The sequence below is a fragment of the Nyctereutes procyonoides genome, unplaced genomic scaffold (genome assembly GCF_905146905.1).
Source record: "Nyctereutes procyonoides isolate TBG_1078 unplaced genomic scaffold, NYPRO_anot_genome, whole genome shotgun sequence".
NCBI classification, from domain to species: domain Eukaryota; kingdom Metazoa; phylum Chordata; class Mammalia; order Carnivora; family Canidae; genus Nyctereutes; species Nyctereutes procyonoides.
Genome location: NW_026575025.1, coordinates 11,509,210 through 11,518,073, shown reverse-complemented (window position 1 = coordinate 11,518,073; position 8,864 = coordinate 11,509,210). Strand labels below are relative to the sequence as shown.

At 48.6% G+C, this 8,864-nt stretch overlaps 1 pseudogene; it reads left to right on the top strand.

The window, feature by feature from the left end:
• Positions 1 to 8,033: 8,033 nt before the first annotated feature.
• LOC129498961 (nucleoside diphosphate kinase A-like) lies at positions 8,034 to 8,485 on the top strand (annotated as a pseudogene).
• Positions 8,486 to 8,864: the final 379 nt, after the last annotated feature.

Genomic DNA, 8,864 nt, shown 5'->3' with positions numbered 1-8,864 from the left:
GGGATGAGCACTGGGTGTTATTCTATATGTTGGCAAATTGAACACCAATAAAAAAATAAATTTATTTAAAAAAAGAAAGAAAAAGAAGCAGGCTCCATGCAGGGAGGCCTACGTGGGACTTGATCCCAGGTCTCCAGGATCACACCCCAGGCTGAAGGTGGCGCTAAACCGCTGAGCCACCCAGGCTGCCCGGTAAATGGAATTTAAATAAAACTTTTAAAAGTGCGACTTCCCGGAAAAGGTAGCCTTAGTAAATTTTTGAGGGGACGATATGAAGTCCTTATTGGGACATGCTCAATTTCAAGGTGCCCCATGAGATACCCAGAGAAAGATTTTGGGTAGACTGTTGGGATACTGTGGTAGATTTACTACCAGCACAGGTGCAAATGAAGGAACTTTAGTTCAGAAAAACCAAGGATGTAGATGTGTAGATGTGCATCTACAAGATGCCCGTGTGCATCTTCCCGCTTTCTCAGACGCCGAGGTTCAAAACCCGGAGAAGCCTCATCAAGGACCAGGACTCAACTCTTCAGCTCCGAGGTTCAGTCAGGCATTCAAAAGCAGAAACTCACAGATTACTAAAACATGATGGGACAAGAAATGTCTCAAAGGGACTAGCCTTGCTTTCGTGGCAACCGCTATGCCTGGGTCCAGGGAAGGCTGCAGACCAGAGCAAGTGTTTTCCTTGGTGGGGGAAAGCGAAGGGGGACAGAGAGGGAGGGCAGGGAGGGGAGAAGGGCACGGAGGTGGAGGGAGGGGAAGGAGGGGGAATGGGGGGGGAGGGATGGGGAGGCGGAGGGAGGGGGCAAAAGGGAGGCGGAGGCGTTCTAAGGCGCCGAGCGGCCAGGGTCTGACTGACTGCTGGGGCCCCGGGGCGCTCAGCCCGGGAAGCGGTTCTGTACGAGGCGCCCCCCACCCCCACCCACCCCGGACTCTCTCGCACTCCCGCGGCCCGCAAGCGGCCACCCCGCCTGGCCCTTGGGGGTATCTGCGGGACGGTGGCGCCGGGCCTCAAACTCTCCCTCGGAAAATAAAGGCAAGAAAGCGCCAACCTCAGGGGAGCACCAGGCCGCTGTGGGCCATTACCTCAGACCCAAGAACTTCCCAGGCCCGGCCAGGCTCCTACACAGGCTTAGAGTTCTTCGCGCCTCGTAAAAGTGGCCTCAGCCGAAGCTGCCACTAGAGAGCGCCCCCAAAAGCGCCGGGCGTCCACAGCCCGAGGAGCGCGACTCCGGAACTCTCTCAGACCCCCGCGGGCGCTTTGGCTTTTGCCGCGCGCCCGCCAGGCCTTCAGCGCACGCGTAGCTGCGCTCCCCCTCCCCGCCAGCCGGGCGTTCGGCACATGCGCAAACGCGCTTCCTCGCCTCGCGTGGCGGGAACGCGCGCAGGCTTGGCCACGATGTGCGCGTGCGCTGCGTGGCGACACCGCCCTTGCGTGGCGCGAAGCCGGGGTTGGGAGAGGCCTTCCGGCCCCCCCCGTCGGAGCACCGGCCCCGGGCGCTTTTTTTGGTCTCTACGCAGCCTGTCTGCCTATTGTTATTTTTACGCAGCCTGTCCACCAATTGTTGGATTAGCGCACGCTCTGTCCCTTGCGTGGTCCGGTCGGGAGCTGCTTCCTGCGGGGCACCTACTACGTGTCAAACGTCGTGCAGGCACTTCCATACTCGCTCTCCTTCTACCCTGACCGCCATGTTGTAAAGCAGTCATCAATATCCTAATTTTAGGGCAGCCCGGGTGGCTCAGTGGTTTAGCGCAGCCTTCAGCCCAGGGCGTGATCCTGGAGACCCGGGTGGAGTCCCACGTCGGGCTCCCTGCATGGAGCCTGCTTCTCCCTCTGCCCGTGTCTCTGCCTCTCTCTCTCTCTGTCTCATGAATAAATAAATGAAATCTTTATATATATATATATATATATATATATATATATATATATATATATATATATATCCTAATTTTAAAAAGTCCCGGGAATGGTCCTCTTCACTGCTCTTGCTGTTCCCATGCTTGGAATGCCTCCTTCACCCCACTTAAAAACTATTTCACATGCCCAACTCTTTGAAAGAAGTGGATGGAGGGCAGGGGGAAGAGGCACTTGCCCCACCTAAATAAGGCATGTGTTACCCAGTGTCCCACTGAAGGGAGGCCTTTTGAGAAGTGTGAACTGGTAATGCCAGATCTGATTTTCATGGGAAATCTCCCAATTTAAAAATGTTGGCAGCTGATTTGTGGACTGAAACTAACACATTTGTGTGCACAGGTCTTAAGCCACCCATTTGTGACTCTGACCTTGTTTGGCAAAGAGTAGTTTGACCAAGTTAGTTGGAGGTGAGCCCCAGAGAAGGGCAGCCTTCTGACAGCTGTTGTGAACACATCCCTTGCACAATCCATGCTGGGGAACCAAGAGAAAGACCCTTCTTTGGGCAGAGTGGGGATGGGGTCCATTGCAGGGTAAAGGAATCAGGATTCTGGTGAGGCTGGAGAAAACTATTCTGTACCTGTGCTGTTTACTTATAATCCACCTAACTGGATATTACTTGTACCTAAGATTGTGGTAAACAAGGTTGTGAGTCTTAAATGGCCACTTGTGATATACATGATTTCCTATGGAGGAAGACCCGGGTCAAGGGTGAAGGACAGAGGAAATAATCACTGGACACAAATACTCTTTATTTACAACCAGCCAGAAGGGAAATAGGCAGAAACCCAGGGGATTCTAACCAAAAGCCTTACTTATTACAACCCAAATGACCAAACATCCCACTTCTTGCCATCTACAATTATGAGGTGCCAAATGAAATAAAAGGAACACACTGACACTTTGAGTAAGATGGAACTGAAGTGTCTCCTGGCAGACCCACACACTGCTGTTGAGGCTTGGGAGCAGCACCTGGTAAGCCAGAGGTGGCTTCCCAGCCTACGTGGTCCACTGTTATTTCCTTCCTGTTTGCACAGGGTAGCAACTACATGTTGGGCACTTTCTTTTATGATGAGGCCAAGGCTGCTTCCACTGGGGCTGTGGCTGAGGGCCCTTAATGGGATGCAGCTAGAGGGAGGAATTCTTACCTGAATTAAGAAGAGAAGGGGCAGAGAAGGCCCAGAGAAGGGGCAGAGCTGACACCTGAGCAGGAATGTTAAGTGCCCAGAATTTCAGGAGGAACTTAGAGCAAGTAATATTATTAGAGAAGGGAGGTTGCAGTGAGTATTTCCATTAAGAGAGTGGATTCAGGAATTTGGAGCCAGTCAGATAAAGGGATAACAAATATTTAATCAACAAATACTTATTTGAGTAACTATTAACAAGCACTATTCTAGCCCTTTGGGGATACCTTGGTGAAGAAGACAAAATTAACTGTCATTATGGAGATAACCCTGAGATTAAACTGGATGGGAGAATCGTAGCTTGCTTTCGTGAGCTACCCAGGAGGGCTGTATGACTGACCTTGCTTAAAGAGCTACAGGTGGCCCATTCACTGGCCACCATAGACAAGACAGTGGAAGGGGCAATGCTTGTGGGCTTGAGGGCTGCCTTGTACCTTGATATTCTTTTTTACTTTAAACTGGTATTGCATTTATTTTTTTTAAAGATTTTATTTATTTATTAGAGAGAGAGAGAGCACAAGTAGGGGGAGAGGTAAACAGAGGGAGAGGGAGAAGCAGGATTCCTGCTGAGCAGGGAGCCCAACGTGGGGCTTGATCCCAAAACTCTGGGGATGATGACTTGAGCTGAAGGGAGACACTTAACTGATTGAGCCACCCAGGTGCCCCAAACTGGCATTACGTTAAAAAGAAAAATTCGGGATCCCTGGGTGGCTCAGTGGTTTAGAGCCTGCGTTCAGCCCAGGGCGTGATCCTGGAGGCCTCGGGTCGAATCCCACATCGGCTCCCTGCATGGAACCTGATTCTCACTCTGCCTGAGTCTCTGCCTCTCTCTCTCTGTGTGTGTGTGTCTCTCATGAATAAATAAATAAGATCTTTTTTTTTTAGATTTATTTATTTATTTATTCATGAGAGACACAGAGAGAGAGAGAGAGGCAGAGACAGGAGGAGGGAGAAGCAGGCTCCACGCTGGGAGCCCGACGTGGGACCGGATCCCGGGACCCCAGGACCGCGCCCCGAGCCAAAGGCAGGCACCAAACCACTGAGCCACCCAGGGATCCCCATAAATAAAATCTTTAAAAAAAAATTCCCTGTAGTAGCGTTCACTGTTTTTGGTGTATTAAGTCTGTTATTTTAACATATGCATAAATTCAAGGGTAGATCAGGAGAGAGAAAGAATAGTTTTGTCACTTCAAAAAATTACCTTAGGTTACCACTTTGTAGTCAAACCCTTCTCATACCCCAACCACTGGCAACCTGTTCCCCCATTCCTAGTTTTCCAGCATGTCACGTAAATGGATTCATACAGGATGTAACCTTTTGGAGTTGGGTTCTTTCTCTGGGTGACACATTTAAATTTATCCATGCTGTTGTATATATCCATAGCTCATTCCTTTTTATTGCCGAGAAGTATTCTTTTTTATTATTTTTAATTTTAAATATTTTATTTGTTTATTCATGATAGACACACAGAGAGGCAGAGACAGAGACACAGGCAGAGGGAGAGACAGACTCGCTGTGGGGAGCCCGATGCAGGACCGTCCCAGGACCCCAGGATCACGACCTAAGCCAAAGACAGACAGTCAAGCACTGAGCCCCCCAGGCGCCCCTGCCGAGAAGTATTCTATTGCATGATATTCCACCACTTTTTTATTATTTGCCTCTTGACATTTGGGTTGTTTTAAATTTTTGGCAATCTTGAATAAAGCTTCTATAAGGATTGACATACCAGTTGTTTAAACTTAAGTCTTCATATTTCTCAAGTAAATACTTAGGATGGGGATCTCTGGGTTGTATGGCAAGTGTGTGTTTGGATTTATAAGAAACTACCAAACTGTTTTCCAGATTGGCTGTATCGTTGTGCATTCTTACCAGCAGAGTATGAGAGTTTTCATTGCTGTGCATCCTTGTCAGCACTTGGTATGTTAGTTTTAATTTTTTTTTTTTTTGCCCACTGTAATAGATGTTAATGGTATCTGGTGTAGATCTAATTCATATTTCCCTAATGACTACTAACATTGAGCATCTTTTCATGTGTTCTTGGGATTCTTGAGAATTGATAAACCTGTACCCCAACTCACAAACCAACCTACAGTGCTAAAGACACTTATGTGGATTCATATTTGTTTTTTTTTTAAGATTTTATTTATTTATTCATGAGAGACAGAGAGAGAGAGAGAGATGCAGAGACACAGGCAGAGGGAGAAGCAGGTTCCATGCAGGGAGCCTGACATGGGACTCGATCCCAGGTCTCCAGGATCATGCCCTGGGCTGAAGGTAGCGCTAAACCGCTGAGCCACCCAGGCTGCCCAGAGACTTATATGGATTCGTATTTGGCCTGGCATACTGGAACATTTTAGCAGCAATGCTTAGCAGATGACAATTGGCTTGAAAGCACACATGCCAGATCTGTCAAGCCAACAAGCAGGCGGCAAGAGGCTCCTGGCTGCTAGCACTGTCTCCTCTGTTCCAGATTTTAAGTAGAGGAAGATATTTTTTGCCTTTGCCTTTGGGATGTGCTCCTTGTCAGACTCTACATCATCACTGCAATGTTTTATGAGTTTTTTTGTTTTTGGTTTTTTTTGCTTGGGCCTCCTATTTAACATTTTCCCTTTCTTCTTTCCTTTGCTAAATAACTATTTATTGGAAGCTCACTACATGCCAGGCACTGTGCTAGGCTCTAGGATCACAAAGTTGAAGAAGATGCCAACTCACAGTAGGTTCTCATTCTAATGGGGGGATTGACATAAAGCAGATTTGTAAATGCAGTGCAGTAAGGGCACTGATACATCAGTGTTCCAGGCCTTTGGGGACCTAGACGATGATTCTTAACCAGCCAGGAGTTGAGAGGGCTTCCTGGAAGAGAAAACAGCTGCAAGGAGTCCTGAAGGATGGGTGGCTCTTGGGCTAAGAGACACAAAGAGGACATTCTAGGCGGAAAGACAGGCTGCACAAAGGCCTAGCAATAAGAAATAGCAAGCTGTGTGTGCACTTTTGTGAGAAGTTCAGCTTTCCTCAGATCTCTGTGTGGAGGTGTGGCATGGCAGGAGATGGGGACAATGAAGGTGATAGGGGCTAGATCATGGAGAAGCTTGTGCTGACAATCTTGAATTTATCCCCAAAGCTGTAAGGTACTTTTGAAAGTTAGATTTGGCGTGGGGTGCCTGGGTGACTCAGTCAGTTAAGCGTCTGGCTCTTGATTTCGGTTCAGGTCATGATCTCAGGGTCTTGAGATCAAGCCTCGTATTGGGCTCCACATGTGGAGCCTGCTTAAGATTCTCTCTTTCCCTCCCCCTCAGCCCCCACCCCACCCGCTTATGAGCTCTCTCTCTCTCAAAAATAATAATTATTATTACTATTATTTTTAAAGACTTTATTTATTTATGAGAGGCACAGAGTGGGAGAGGCAGACACAGGCAGAGGGAGGAGAAGCAGGCTCCATGCAAGGAGCCCAATGTGGAACTCAATCCAGGGAATCCGGGATCAGGCCCTGAGCCAAAGGCAGATGCTCAACCGCTGAGCCACCAATAATAATAATTAAAATAAAATTTAGATTTTGGATTTAGAAGTGCCTTCCTTTTCTATTTTGCTAACTCATCCTTCAAGGCACATCTCAAAGTCCACCTCCTCTGGGAAGTCCTCTCCAATCCCCCTAACCAGAAAGATTGGCTCCTTCCTAGGGCTCTTTGCCCACTTTGTACTTACTAATCAGTCTGCCTGTAGGGTGGGACTATGATTTATCCTACTTCGGGCTCCTCATGACACTTGACACAGGGCAACACATAGAAGGTGCTAATAAATATCTGATGAATGTGAATGAATTTGTGAATGGAGGAAGTTTTCTGGGCAGCCCAGTTCCAGAATCTGTCAGATTATACTAGTGCTTCTCAAATTTGAGCATGTGTCAGAATCACCTAGTGGGCTTGTGGATTGCTAAGCTTAGTCTCTAAATTTCAGGGGCCTAAAAATTTGCATGTTGAACAAGTAAGTTCCCAGGTGATCATGATGCTGCTGGAGAGGACCACACTCAGAGAACCTTTGATGTGGTTGTGGTTACAATTCACATGCTTCTCATAGCCAAGCCCTAAGCCAGGCACTGTCATGGGGCCCTCATCGCTGCTGTTTATCACAGTTGTCTGACCACCTGACCTTTCAGACGATCCCTTCACAGGATTTCCTTAGTCTTGACTCTGTTCCATCCCTTAGAGCTGGAGCTGGGCATTACAGTGCCCTCTCCTGTTCCTTTTCTCCCAGGGCATCACATGGGTTCCTTAACAGTCTTCTCTCCCACTGAGTAGTTCACCAGTGAGCTCCAGAGGACAGGACAAATCCCGAGTGTGACCTGTGAAGAAGCCTGGGATATATCATGGCTCTTCCTAATAGGTTCAGAAAGGGGTCTTGTCCCCTTTAAGAGCCCTGCTTCCTGGGCCTCTGGCAGCTCCCCATCTCCCTCTTCCTGGGTGGGAAGAAGCTGCTTAATTAACAGCTCCACTTCCTGCAGCACCTGGGGCTTCCCCTCCCCTGAGCTCCTGCCACCTCCCTTTGGGCTCTTTGGGCTTCCCAAGTCAATTACCAGAGCCAGGTGACATCTTCAACACTCAGCTGGGGAAGGCTGGAGGCCAGAGACTGGCCTGGCAGGGCCACAGGAAAACTGACTAGTGCAGAGAGGCAGTCCTAGGGGTAGGAGCAGGGAGGTTTCCTAAGGGAAACTCATTTGATCGGCTGGTTTTCTCTGCTTTGCGTTTTGGTTGTCTAGGTTCTCTGCAAGGCTGTAAAACCCTGAGACTACTCAAGCGTGAGCCTTGTAGAGCTCAGGGATGCAATGCGTTGGGCTAGGTCTGCTCAAAGAGGCCTCAGAATCCTTCCTGGCTCCTCCAGTGCCAGCAGCCCTAGATGGAATTGCAACCCAAGCAGCTGGTGGGCTGTCTATCTCGAGGTCCATGGCCAACAGTGAATGCACCTTCATTGCCATCAAGACTATCAGTCCAGTGCAGCCTCTTTGGAGAGATCATCAAGCATTTTAAGCAAAAGGGATTATTCCTCATTGCTATGAAATTAATTCAGGCTTCGAAAGACCTTCTCAAAGAACACCGACTTGAAGGACCATTCATTCTCTGCCGTCCTGGTAAAGTACTTGCAGTCAGAGTCTGTGGTTGCCATGGCCTGGGAAGGGCTGAATGTGTTGAAGACAGGCCAAGTGATGCTCAGGGAGACCACCCCTTCGTACTCCAAGCCTGGGACCATCCCTGGGGACTTCTGCATCCAAGTTGTCAAGAACATTACCCACGGCAACAATTCCATGTAGAGTGCAGAAAAGGAGATTGGCTTATGGTTTCGGCCTGAAGAGTTGGTGGATTAGAAGAACTGTGCACAGAACTGGTTCTATGAGTGACAAGAGAGCAGACCTTAGTGCTTTGCCCACTCTGTTCCCTTTCCCTCTTATGGGCAGGGGGCCAGGCTCTAACAAATCCAGTTATTTTTGAGAACTTCCTTATAAACAGGAGGGTAACTGGGAGTGCTCCCTGTTCAGTATTATGTGCTACCATCAGATTAAAATGTTTCATCCCCCTCAGCCCCTCACCCCAAAATAAGAGAATATTTCTAGGCTCAGCTTAGACCTTGGAGGCCTTTGTGGATTTAGTAAAGAGAGTTGATTTCTGCCAGTTGTGGCTGCCACAAGACAGAAACAGAGAACTCCAGCAAGGAGGTGAGAGAGAGGGACCCCTGGCTAGCTCAGCAGTTAAGCACGGCTGCCTTCAGCCCAGGATGTG